We start from the raw sequence: 14292 nt of genomic DNA, 5'->3' as shown, positions 1-14292 counted from the left end.
CAGTGTTTCTTAAGCCTTCATACTGTCTGCTAATTGTCTGCCACCAAGGGCCAATAGAAGGAAAATGAATGGAAGGTGGCAACCAATTATTAATTGGCTGAAGTAGTTAATCCTGCTTAGGCCTACAGCTTGGTTACACATGGCCTTTGTTCTGAGTTTATATTACATACATATAAAGAGTTACGTCTTCTCCTGGTGAAATTATTCCTAGGTCAAATCATTAAATTACAGATATTGGTATTTCACGATATTCCACAATGAGTATCATAGCCTATAAAGGGGGTTATGAGCTCAAGATGCTCACCCAGCTGAAGTTTCACTACCATCATTTTAGAAAGATGTTCACTAACAGTGTGAAGCTAACTCATTTCACTGCACCTGTGCTTATTTGTTACATATTTCACATGGGCCAGGCACTATGTTGTGTGCTGCAGTGGAGAAAAGGTGACTATGATAGAGTCACTATCTCAGAAATTTCAGAGTGTATCACAGAGAAACATAGTGTATCACAAAGATACACTAAGTATCCAGGTAATTATGATACAAGGAACTAGCTACATTCTATAAAAGACATGCAAACAAACCTTTAGGGAAACTCAAAGAGGTAAGCAATCACATTCACTGTAAGAATCCCCATAAAGTAAAATGGTACTAATTCTCTTGAGGGTAATTTAGCAACGTGTATGAAAAGCCTTAACACTGCACAGTTTATAGTAGTTAAAAACTGGAAATAATCTACATGCCTAACATTTTGGGAGTGGTTAAATAAACTCTGATACACCTATTAATCAGAATATATGCAGCTCTTAAAATTTACATCGCAAACATGTATTTCATTATAGGTTATAGAAAAAGTATAAAATACACACGGTAAAAAAAAAAAAGTTCCCTTCAAAAGGACAATGAAATGTCTTTCTCTCACCCCAGAATCCCCAGTACTTTAACCCAAAGACAAGACTATTTTAAAGTACACACACACCGGGCTTCCCTGGTGGTGCAGTAGTTTAGAATCCGCCTGCCAATACAGGGAACACGGGTTCGAGCCCTGGTCTGGGAAGATCCCACATGCCGCAGAGCAACTAAGCCAGCGCACCACATCTACTGAGCCTGCACTCTAGAGCCCGCGAGCCACAACTATTGAAGCCCACGAGCGACAACTATTGAAGCCTGCAAGCCGCAACTACTGAAGCCCGCGTGCCTAGAGCCTGTGCTGTGCAGCCAGAGAAGCCACTGCAATGAGAAGCTTGCGCACCACAACGAAGAGTAGCCCCGGCTCGCCGCAACTAGAGAAAGCCTGTAGGCAGCAATGAAGACCCAACACAGCCAAAAATAATAAGTAAATAAAATAAATAAATTTATTAAAATATTAAAAAATAAAGTACACACACATACATATGTAAAACTCTTCACTTTTATTCAAATAGTGGGTGACATACTATTTGGCTCTTTGTTTTGGGCCTTTAACATTTATCTCAGATATCTTTATGTATTAGCAAAATATAGTTCTACAGCATGTTTGTAAATAGTCAAAGAGAATGCAATTGTATGGATAAATATACTATTATATATTTATATATTATATATGTATTATATTATATTTATATATAAATATATATGTTTAATATATAAATTTATATATTAATATATATTTTTATTTATATATAAATATTTGTTGTATTTATAAATATATAACATATAAATATATGTTTTATATTAATATATACATTGATATATAATATATATTTATATATTAGTATATATTTATATTATATATATTTAAATATATATAAATCCAACAAAATATGTACAAGATCTATATGAGGAAAATCACAAAACTCTGATGAATAAAATCCAATAGGAACTAAATAAACGGAGAGATATTCCACGTTCACGGTTTGGAAGACTCAATATTTTCAAGGTGTCAGTTCTTCCCTATTTGATCTATAGATTCAATGTAATCCTAACCAAAATCCCAGCAACTTCTTTTGTCAACAAATTGATCCGGAAGTTTATATGGAGCGGAAAAAACCAAGAATCACCAATGCAATATTGATTGAGAAGAACAAAGTTGGAAGACTAACACTAACTGACTTTAAGACTTACTATAAAGCTATGGTAATCAAAACACTGTGGTACTGACAAAAGTATAGACAAATAGATAAATGGAACAGAATAGGTAGCCCAGAAATAGACCCTCATAAATATAGTCAACTGATCTTTAACAAAGGAGCGAAGGACAGCATTGGAAGAAAAACAGTCTTTCAACAAATGGTGCTAGAAAAACTGGACATCCCCTACAAAAAAAAAAAAAAAAGAATCTAGACCCAGACTTTACACCCTTTACAAAAATTAACTCAAAATGGATAACAGACCTAAATGTAAAATACAAAACTATAAAACTCCTAGAAGATAACATAGGAGAACATCTAGATGACCCTGGATTTAACAATGATTTCTTAGATACCACACAAGAGACATGATCCATGAAATAAACAAGATAAACTGGACTTCATTAAAACTAAAAACTTCTGCTCTGTGAAAGAAAATGTCAAGAGAAAAAGATAAGTGACAGACTGGGAAAAATATTTGCAAAGGATACACCCAAAAACAGAGAAAAAACTCTTTGAATTCAGCAATAAGAAAACAAACAACCAGATTAAAAATTAGACAAAGACCTTAACACACATCTCACCAAAGAAGACACACATATGGCAACTGAGTATATGAAAAAATGTTCCACATCATATGTCAGTCATCAGGCAAATGCAACTTAAAACAGCAATGAGATACCACTATGCACCTATTAGAATGACCAAAATTTGTAACACTGACACTAAATGCTGGCAAGGATGTGGAACAACAGGAACTCTCATTCACTGCTATAGTAGGAATACATAATGGTCTGGTACAGCCACTTTAGAAGACAGTTTTGCAGTTTCATACAATATTAAACATACTCTTTTTATAAGATCCAAAGGAGTTGAAAACATTTCCACACAAAAAACAGCAAATGGATATTTATAGCAGCTGCATTTATCATTGCCAAAACTTGGAAGCAATCAAGATGTCCTTCAGTAGGTGAATAGACAAACTGTGATACATCCCGATAATGGAATACTATTCAACACTGAAAAAAAAAAAGAATAAAAAGAGCTATCGAGCCATGAAAAGACATGAAAGAAACTTAAATGCATATTTCTAAGTGAAATAAGTCAATCTGAAAAGGCTACATACTGTATGATTCCAACTGTATGACATTCTGGAAAAGGCAAAACTATGGAGACAGTAAAACGATCAGCGGTTGCCAGCAGTTTGGGGCAAGGGGGCAACGGGAGAGATGAAGAGGTAGAAACAGAGGATTTTTAGGGTAGTGGAACTACTCTGCATGATAGCATAATAATGATACATGTCATCACACATTTGTCCAAACCCATAGAACGTACAGCACCAAGACTGAATCAGAACATAAACTATGTACCACTCTAGTGGGGAACGTTGATAATGGGAGCTCTGCGTGTGGTGGGGGCAGGGAGTATACTGGAAATCTCTGTACCTTCTGCTCAATTTTATTGTGAACATAAAACTGCTCTAAAAAAAATAGTCAATAACAAAAGAGATTATAAAATAGCATATACAGTATGATCCCATTTTAATTTTGTTAAAATATATTTACTATACGGAGAATAATCTGAAAGCAGTAACTATATGTATTAATAGTAGTTATCTTAGAGGTAGAATTAAAGGTGATTTTAATTTTCATCTTTTTACTTTCTGTGTTCTCTATTATCTAAATTTTCTACAATGAACATATGCGATTTATATCATTAAAAACCACTAAAATAAATGTTTTTAAGAACAGCTTTGTGGATGAGACAGCATTTGAAACAGGCCTTGAAAGGTGAGTGACATTCTGACTTGTTCAGATACAGAGAAAATATTAGTGACAAAATGAATTGTGACTGAAGTTATATGGGGTGAGGAAGTTTTGGCAAGTTGGAAATAAAATTGTCTAGTTAGGTTAGAGCATAGAATATCTGTAGAAAAGTGGTGGAAAATAAAGAAGTTGGAAACTGAATTGAGATCTTGCACATCATCAGATGAGGTGTTTATACTTAACACAGTAAGTAGCACAGTAGAGGAACAATAAAGACAGAGGTGGGCAACAGCACCTCTTTCATTTAGTCAGAAAATTTAGTTATTCAGAATATTCTTGAGCACTTAGTTCAGCCGACAGTTGGTGCTATACCTGATGTGTCTCCAAAAAGAGTCAAAATTATCTAACAGTTCAGAGAAAGATCAACCTAGAGGAGATTCAATGTCATAAGGCAAATGTAGTGGCAAGTATTAAAGAGTTATTACTATATAAAATACCTTCGAAGACATCAATACTCACCACCCAAATGATTCTACAACGGTATATTCAATAAGCCTGTGGGGCTTATACCCAAGATATGGGCATGGGAAAAAATGACTGAATTACAAGATTTCTACCAATGCCATGAAGCAGGTGAACTATTTGAAATGCACACCAACTATATTTATTACTGTCACTGCAGAAAGATTGAACCCAGGGACATTGAAGGGATGTCTGGACATCAGATTCACACTGCTGCTGTTCTAAGCACTTCCAAAATCCAATCCAGGATACTGACTCTCTAACGTTTTCTAGAGTAAATGGCTGACCTATCGGAAACACCCCACTATCACTAAGAAAGCAGAAGAACAATGAAATACACCAAATGGTCTACACCGTAATATTCCATTCCAAGTACTTGAATATTGGCCTAAAACAATTCAAATCAATTCAACCCAGTAACTATTAAATAAACAGCTGCCATCTTGGGATCAACAGCCCAGGCACTGTGTGCTAGGTTCTTTACAGACCTTTTGTCTTTAGTCCTAACAATCTCACACAAAAGGTATTATCATCCCCATTTTACAGAAAAATAAAGCATGGCTCAGAGGGCTTAATTTGCCTGTGCTTTTCACACAACTAGCAGGAGGGAAAGGCAGCATTAGAGACCTTTTGGCTGAAAGCCAGTGACCCCTCCACTGGGCAACCTGGCCCCATACTCCCACCTGCCCCCAAAACAGCATTCGGAAAATGTCATCAACATTTGTTTTCCTCTGCCAATACCATGAGCAGGGCAACTGTGAGAAACCCTCAGGACTCATTTCAGACAGATAACTGGATCTCTCTAGCCCATCAGAATAATAATGCCATAGCAAACAGCAAAACCAATCTAAGTTTCTAAGGAAAGAGCTGTGCCAAGTATTTTTGTAGCCAGCCTCTTCCTTTGCCTCAATTGCTAACAAAATTAAAAACTGGGCAGAATAATAAACATGTCTTTCGTTGGTTTGGGGATCAGATAAACAGATTCCTTTTGTAAAACCAGGATCAAGAAGTTTAAGTCTCCAAATATGCCTATATATCTTAAATATCAGACAATCCCTTGAAAAATCTCAAAAATGAAATTTCAACTGAAAGTATCTATAAATAGCACAGGATTGAGAAAAATGTTACTGGAATGAGAAAATGAGCGAGAGGCCCTTTTGCTATCTTGATAGAACAAAATTTTCTAGGGAATAGAGGCAGTGTTCTAAGAATAGAAAGAACATTTTCTCCCTGAATACCCCCACAACTCCCTAACATCATTACACTGTCATCGTACATACTCAGGCAGCTTTCTTTTTTCTCCCCCAAAGAAGAGGCAGGGACATATCTGGTGGAAACACCTCAACATCTCTAAATATTAGACAAGATACAGAATAAGAAAAAGAACATTACTGGGAAAATGTTTTCCATAATCTTGCCAAAGAGCCGTAGAGGCAACCAAGGAAAAGCTAGTAATCTATTAACAAATGCTCTAGCTGACCTCCATTACCATTCCTGCAGAACAGAAGGCAGCTGCATAGCAGGAAGGAAACAAAGGAAAAAGGTCTCCATGGCCTACTCTCCCACCCACCGAACACTTACCGAGTGCCCACTATCGACTAGGCATCGGGAATACAAAAATAAATGGCATATTAGATTGGATTTCTCTGTTAAACACTCCCCATAGTACATTGCACTTCTCTGTAGCACTCATTACAGATTCACATTTCTGCCTTTTTAGAAATGTGTTAAATCTTAAGACACTGGTTTGTAGAAATGTGAAGTGGTGCAGCCACTATGAAAAACTGTATGGCAGTTTCTCAAAAAAATTAAAAATAGAATTACCATAGGATCCACCAATTCCATTTCTGGGTATATACCCAAAAGAACTAGAGGCAGGGTTTTGAAAAGATATTTGCACACCGTTTGTGAGCATTACTCACAATTGGCAAGAGGTGGAAGCAACCCAATTGTCCGCTGACAGATAAATGGATAAACAAAATTGTGGTATATACGTACATGGGAATATTATTCAGCTTTAAAAAGAAAGGACATCCTGTCACATGCTACAACATGGATGAATCTTGAGGACATTATGCTAAGTGAAATAAGTCACAAAAAGACAAATAGTGTATGATTCTATTTATATGAGGCACCTAGCATAGTCAAATTCATTGAAACAGAAAGAATGGTGGTTGCCAAGGGCTGGGGCAAGAGGGGAATTGGTGTTTAATGAGTACAGAGTTTCAGTTTTGCAGGATGAAAATGTTCTAGAGATTCCCAACAATGTGAACGTACATAGCATTACTGAACCACACTTAAAAAGTTAAGATAGTAAATTTTCTGTTATGTGTATTTTACCACAATTTTAAATTTTTTCAGTTAAAAAGAGATTTGTTTGCCCCTACATCTTTATTATTGAAGCACAGGTCCTTGCATATAGAAGATGCTTAATAAATATTTATTAGACGGATAGATGGATGGAGGAATGGATAAATGGATGGATGGACTGGACAGATGGGAATGTGAACAGAAATGTAACATATAAACCAATAATTACTATACCATGTGAACACTGAGAAATGGGCCCTGTGAATGTGAAGAAGTGGACAGTTCTTGTTACGGTTGGTTTGACGTAATATCTTTCATATAGAATTACTTTGTTTTACCAACCAACACCACAAAAACGTTTTTATATAGATTCAGTTCTATCTAGTTGAATAATTCCTATTTTTTCTCTTATTTCTCTTCACTACAGTATAATCTGTCCTCTGACCTACATGACATTAAAACAGAAAAATCCATTTTCTGTCACCTTTGCTTTTTCCAGCACCTCTCTTAATCCGAAAGGGTAATGTGAAATAAAGCTTACACTCAACACTGCAGAAGACGAAAGCGGGTGATAAGTTGCTTGCACATAGGTTATTAATTGGCTGTCCTCCAGGGCATAGTGTTATGAAGCTGTGTCATATAATAAACAGCAGGCGAAAAGAATAATCTCCATTTTCTGACTCTGAAGTGCAGGCATGTGCTATAAAACTAAATTGACATCTGTTAGCAGGCTTGTCACATGAACGATTTTTCCCGCAGAATCTGGAATAAATTAGATCTTAAAACTTGGAACAGAGAGGCTGCTTTACATAATTCCTTCTAATGGTGTGCTGTGAACCCATCACACTGATTTTAAAGAGAAGTTCTTATGAGAAATGTTTCATTATCATTTTAATTGCAAAACTGTTGAATGCCTCTCCATGCTAGGAAATTTGTGTTTTTTAAAAGGTCCTTATATTTTTAACTAAAAAGTGGCAAATGACATCTTCCTTTTCTAATATTTTCATGGCTGAAAAATAAATCAGGTTTTACCTCCAAGTGAAACTGCGACCACCTTTCCCCATGCACTTGGAGCCTGCTCTGTGGGTGGTTTATTATGCATGGGCACCCCAGAAGCTGGCATGGCTGAGCTCCCGAGGCAGAAACAGCCGGCCTAGGCGTGACCTCACAGATTTGTTCAGGAATCTCTCCCTCAGAGGATTCGCTAATATGATAGCAAGTTCTTGGGGCTCTTAATGTCAAAAGGCATTAAGCATTTTTTAACACACATAAAGGAACTTGCAGAGCTGCCTGACCCAGTGAATCTGAGCTGTGTAGCACTGAACATAGCATCCCTCTATCGGCCCACCGTCTCCTTTAGGAAAGAAAGTCACAAAAAAGGAAACCTTTAGAGGCACCTGGAGAGCTTAGAGCCCCCCTCTGCTCCCTCAGGATTCACTTGGCTCTCATTCCCCAAAGTTTGTCAAAAAGCAAGATTCTCAGACAAATACACCCAGCCCTGATACACAGAGATGAAGAAAAACAAATGCCAGCTTCCTGGAGCCTAATTTCCTCCATTTGCGAAATCTTCCTCTTTGGTAATAATACTGGACCCCCTTGAAAATCTCAAAGGAGTGAGAGTCAGTCACAGTGCTCTATAAAATAAAGTTCCAATTCTGGTTCCATGAACACTCTTCATTCATCACTGTCACCAACATGAGTTTATTTGCCTGTACAACCTTCTCAAATGGCAGGGATCCATATCGCTCACCTTTTAATAGGGAACACTGAGGCACAGAGGACACAGAGACTTGGTGAGGAGCCAGAGAGTGAGGCTACAGAAGCTGACAGCCAGCCTCGGGACTCCATTCCTGTTTAAAGGGTTTTATGCACAGCAGGGGATGAGGGATTTGCAAACAGAAGGCTGAGCCACTAAAGTCCTCTCTACACAGGGAGGCTCCTCAAAGGGTGATGTTCATATCACCTGGGGCAGAGTGGGGTGGGGTTGGTTAAACATGCAGGTTCCTGAGCTTCATGCCAGACTAGCTAAATCAGAATCTCTGAGGTTGGTCCTGGGCTTGACATTTGAATCAATCTCCCTAGCAGACTGGATGCTTTGACGGTGGCCTGTTGCTGTTATTTTTGGTTTGTTTTCTGGTGTTCTGAATTCTAACACTGAAATCCGAGAAGCCCTGGGTTGTACAGGTGGGAGTGGGTCTCTGGATTCCAGGGCACTGTTCACACACAACCTTTCCGGTCATAGCTTTTGGACAAGGGAAACCAAGGGGAGGACACATCTAAGGAAACAAAAACTGTAGCTCAATGCAGAGGCACTGAATGGTTTGAAAATTATTCAGAAGAGCCAAGACTTTTTGTTTCACAGCAAATCTCACCATTACTGATGAGTGAATAGGGTAAGAAAAGCCAAAACTCATTTCCTAAATGTTGAGTGCACAAGTGCTTGACTCATGTTCTCAAGATGGCTTGTCCTTAGGGTCCACTGCAGATTGATGGAGACAGAAAGATGTCTCTGCATTTCAAATTGCAATTCAGTACCATGAATGACTCATGACTCTTAAATTGCCACTGGCTTATTTCACAGAAACACAGCACCATCATGATTAAATAGCAATTCTGCGAGATTAAGTTGCCTTCAAATACACAGAAAGATACATACCTCTCTTTGAAAAAGGAATGTAAACAAGTCTAAATAGAAGATTCCACTGGGCTCTAAAAGAATCACCTGGACTTCTACCTTTATCACAGCATATCTTGTTTCCATGCAGTTTTCTCCCCAAATGTTCTTCTGAAATATCAGTGACTAAGGCCTCTGGATGCTCATGCTGCTGATGATTAATTCCACGGTAGGTTGTAGGAAAACGTGAAGTATTCAAACTTTGATACCCTGCACATTTTATTTAGAAAGGTACCAGGGACAAACTCAGGTAGACAAGCATATATTTCCTGAGCTCCTCACTGGGTAGTCAGGATGTGACTCCATACAATAAAGAGTCTCTAATCTTGAGGCACACACAGTTTAGTTGGAAGCACACATCTGAGAAGCAGAGTTCCAGCTACAGGGTAAAGCCATTAGTCATCCAGGACTCAGGCATGTCTGGGCCTTGCACTGGTGTGGCAGATGACCAGGGGACATTTTTATAAAGGAGTTTTCCTCCTGAGAAAAAAAATGTCCCAGAAAAACAACAAGTCTAGTACACAAAGCTGGTGCAACAGGCTAGCACATGAATAGAAAAATGACCTGAAGCACAGCACAGCATCTGTGCCTCACTCCATCTTTGGTAAGGACTCAGGCTAGAGGCAGAGGACATCAGGAGAGCACAAAGTGGCCCAGTGCTGGGCCTCTGGGGTGACACCACTTAAGTTCAGGTCCCAGCACCGACAATTACTATTAATATCCTCTGCTCCTATGCTTCTCAGACTGTGGTACACACCTTGCTAGCCATTGTATGGTCCCCAACCAGCAGCATCAGCATTGCCTGGGAGCTTACTAGAAATGCAGAGTCTTGGGCCCCACGGTGAACCTCCTAAATCAACATCTACATTTTCATTAGATTCCCCAGGTGGTTCACATACACAGCAAATATGAGAAATATTGGTATAGAATATGATTTAGGGCAAGATAAACAAGGATTTCAAAATCTTTCACGTAAGGTATTTTTAATGTATATTGGAAAACAGCCAGGACAGTTGACTCATAAGTCCATGGATATTATTTCTGCAAATAACTCTAAGGAAGAAAGGTGAATTAATTTAAAGAAAAGTATGAAGGCAAGATGCACATCCCCACGGTACCAAACACAAAGTGAAAAAGAGAGTGATGAGGGAGGGGACAAAAAGATCAAAGCAGGGCTCAAAAACAAGATGAACATCTCCATGGACCAGAACATAGAGCAGTGAGCAAGACTGAAGCCAGGACATGCTAGGTTCCCGACATAAAGCAGGTATAGCAGTGGTCCTGGGGGTGCATCTCCTGCAGAGAACAGGAACTAAAGGTGCTCCCATGAGAGAGCAGCTGAGCCACATTCATTGATTAACAAGAAGGTCTGGAATGGAGTACCCTGGACCCAGAAAGGAGCTCAAAATAAACTGCTGACAACCACTGAAGGGGCTATGGCTTAAAACCAGTCATTGGCCTACGGAGGTGAGAGAAGAGAGACTCACCTCTGCAGATAGCAAATGAGCCAGACCCCAGATGGTTCAGTAACTGAATATTCCCAGTATCACTGGAAGAAGCAGGAGTGCCCAAATGCTTACTTAAGACCAGGCCTGAAGGCTATTATAAAATCACTAGGCAGAGAAGGGTGGAACCAAAAAGGAAAGAAAAAAGCAAAACCAAACCAAAAACCTTCCACTGAAAATGAACTAACAAATGAAACTCGAAAATACACACAGAAATCAAATTATAAGAAACAGCCAACCAAAGCAATAACTGGAACATTACTTCATTCCGAGATTAAATTAATTTTGTTGAACAGTCTGACAAAAGTTTAAAACAAGTATGTTTAGGGCACTCAGAGCAATCAGTAAGAATAATATTTACTTTCACAAAGACAGAAGTAGTGGCAATACACTTTGAAATAAAAACATGCAGAGCTAAGAAAGAACGGATGGACAGGCAAAACACCAGTTAAAAATCTCGGAAGTGAAAAGTACAATAATTGTAATTCTTAAAAATACCAACAAAGGGTATGAACTCTAGACTGGACATAGTTAAAAAGAAAATTAAAGAATTGGAAGCCAGCACGGAAGAATTCACCCAAAAGTAGGCCAGTGACTGAGATTTTAAAATATGAAAAAGCAACTGAGAGACAAGGAGGAACCTCTCAAGACTGAACGGTTCCAAAAGACATCTAAAGGGAACACCAGAAGTAGAGAATAAAGGAAATTGGAGGAGAAGCATTGAAAATATTTTTATTTTTCAAATATTCACAAGGTGTAAAATTAAAAGATATAGAAAGTAGAGTCCCTTCTTCATCCATTCAGTTCTTCTCCCTGGAGTCAACTAGTATCACCAATTTCTCATATATATTTTCAGAGAGATTCCATATGTATAAAAACAAGTATGTGAATGACAAAAATCTACATACATTCTTCTGCAATTTGTCTTTATTGAGATATAATTTATATACAACAAAATTCATGTATTTTAAGTATACAGGTTGATGACTTTTGACATACGTATACACCCATGTAATCACCAACACCCCAGAACATTCCCTTGTGACTGTTTCAGTAAATCTCCTCCATTTCACCACCACATGCTTCAGGCAACCATTGGTCTGATTTCTATCACTATAGGATAGTTTTTCTTTTTCACTAAAGAGAATCATACAACATGTAATCTTTTGTGTCTGACTTCCCTCATTCAATATGAAGTCTGTGAGATTTGTTCATGTTGATGTATCACTATACTTGTTCCTTTTTACTGCTGAGTGCTATTCCATCATAGATGGATGGAATGGTATATGGTATATTGTATATGGTATATTCAAACCATAACTTCCTTAACCATTCACCTGTTGATGGACAAAGGGGTTGTTTCCAGTTGGGGTGATAATGAATAAAGCTGTTATGAACATTCAAGTACAAGTCTTTGTGTGGACATACGTTTTCAACATTCTTGGGTTTGCAGGGTCAATTGGTAAATGTAAGAACGTAGTAAGAAATTGCCAAACTCGTTTCCAAAGAAGTTGCCTTCCCACCAGAAATGTTTGACGGTTCCAGTTACTTTACATCCTCATCATCACTTAGTATCATCAATCTTTTTAATTTTAGCCATCTTGGTGTTTGTGAAGTGGTATTGCATTGTGGCTTTAATTTTCATTTCCCTATTGATTAACAAAATTGAGTATCTTTTCATGTATGCTTTGCCATCTGTAATATCTTCTTTGGTGAAACGTTTGTTCAAATCTTTTGCCTATTTTTTAGCTGAGTTTTTTGTCTCATTTTTGGTTGTACAGCTCTTTATGTATTCTGAATACAAGTCAAATAATTTGCTTAAACACTTCCACAATGGTAAACATGTAGATTATTTCCTATCCTTTGCTATTACAAACAATGAGGCAAAAAATAATAATAATAACCTTGTTCATATATCAGTTCACATATATGGGAGTATGATTGTATGGCAAATTCACAGAGGTAGAATTGATGGATCAAAAGGTATTTGCATCTGCAATGTAACAGATATTGCCAAACGGCCTGCCATAAAGACTACCAATTTATGTTCATGCCACTCTTTATCTCTGATAATCTGATTCCTGAGAATATTGTATCTAAGGGTAGTTTCATTCCCATTTCTCATACTATGAGCAAGTTTAAATACTTTTTCATGAGCCATTTGTATTTCCTTTTATGTGAACTACTTTTTCAGTCTTTATCAAATTTTCTATTAAGTTGCTAATATTTTCCTTATTGATTGGTTAAAGCTCTTACATACCAGTGAAATTAGCTCTCTGCTTATGAAATGAGTTGTAAATACTTTTTCAGTTTGTTATGTGCCTTTTAATTTTGCTTTTGGTATTTTTACCATGCAGAAATTTTATATTTATATGTAATCAAATTAATCATTCCTTCTTTTATGACATCCTTACTCCAGGATTTTTTAAATAATTTTTAAATTTTTTATTTTATTTTTTATACAGCAGGTTCTTATTAGTTATCTATTTTATACATATTAGTGTATATATGTCAATCCCAATCTCCCAATTCATTTTTTCTAGATTCCACACATATGTGTTAATATACGATATTTGTTTTTCTCTTTCTGACTTACTTAATTCTGTATGACAGCCTCTAGGTCCATCCACGTCTCTACAAATGACCCAATTTCATTCCTTTTTACGGCTGAGTAATATTCCATTGTATATATGCACCACATCTTCTTTATCCATTCATCTGTCGATGGGCATTTAGGTTGCTTCCATGACCTGGCTATTGTAAATAGTGCTGCAATGAACACTGGGGTGCCTGTGTCTTTTGGAATTATGGTTTTCTCTGGGTATATGCCCAGGAGTGGGATTGCTGGGTCATATGGTAATTCTGTTTTTAATTTTTTAGGGAACCTCCATACTGTTCTTCATAGTGGATGTATCAATTTACATTCCCACCAATAGTGCAAGAGGATTCCCTTTTCTCCACACCCGCTCCAGCATTTGTTGTTTGTAGACTTTCTGATGATGCCCACTCTAACCAGTGTGAGGTGATACCTCATTGTGGTTTTGATTTGCATTTCTCTAATAATTAGTGATGTTGAGCAGCGTTTTGTGTGCTTCTTGGACATCTGTATGTCTTCTTTGGAGAAATGTCTATTTAGGTCTTCTGCCCATTGTTTGATTGGGTTGTTTGTTTTCTTAATATTGAGCTGCATGAGCTGTTTATATATTTTATAGATTAATCCTTTGTCCGTTGATTTGTTTACAAATATTGTCTCCCATTCTGAGGGTTCTCTTTTCATCTTGTTTATAGTTTCCTTTTCTGTGCAAAAGGTTTTATTCATTAGGTCCCATTTGTTTATTTTTGTTTTTATTTCCATTACTCTAGGAGGTGGGTCAAAAAAGATCTTGCTGTGATTTATGTCAAAGAGT

General features: G+C 37.4%; 1 protein-coding gene and 1 pseudogene across 1 annotated transcript in view; one reads left to right on the top strand and one right to left on the bottom strand.

Moving 5' to 3' along the window:
* Positions 1 to 14292, bottom strand: part of METTL24 (methyltransferase like 24) — a 115352-nt gene that overhangs the window by 24168 nt on the left and 76892 nt on the right. The window lies entirely within an intron of this gene.
* The window catches only part of LOC102991323 (40S ribosomal protein S8-like), a 26472-nt pseudogene continuing 15456 nt past the window's right edge, over positions 3277 to 14292 (top strand).

This window comes from Physeter macrocephalus, chromosome 10, assembly GCF_002837175.3.
Source record: "Physeter macrocephalus isolate SW-GA chromosome 10, ASM283717v5, whole genome shotgun sequence".
NCBI lineage: Eukaryota > Metazoa > Chordata > Mammalia > Artiodactyla > Physeteridae > Physeter > Physeter macrocephalus.
This window is presented reverse-complemented; position numbering and strand designations above follow the sequence as displayed.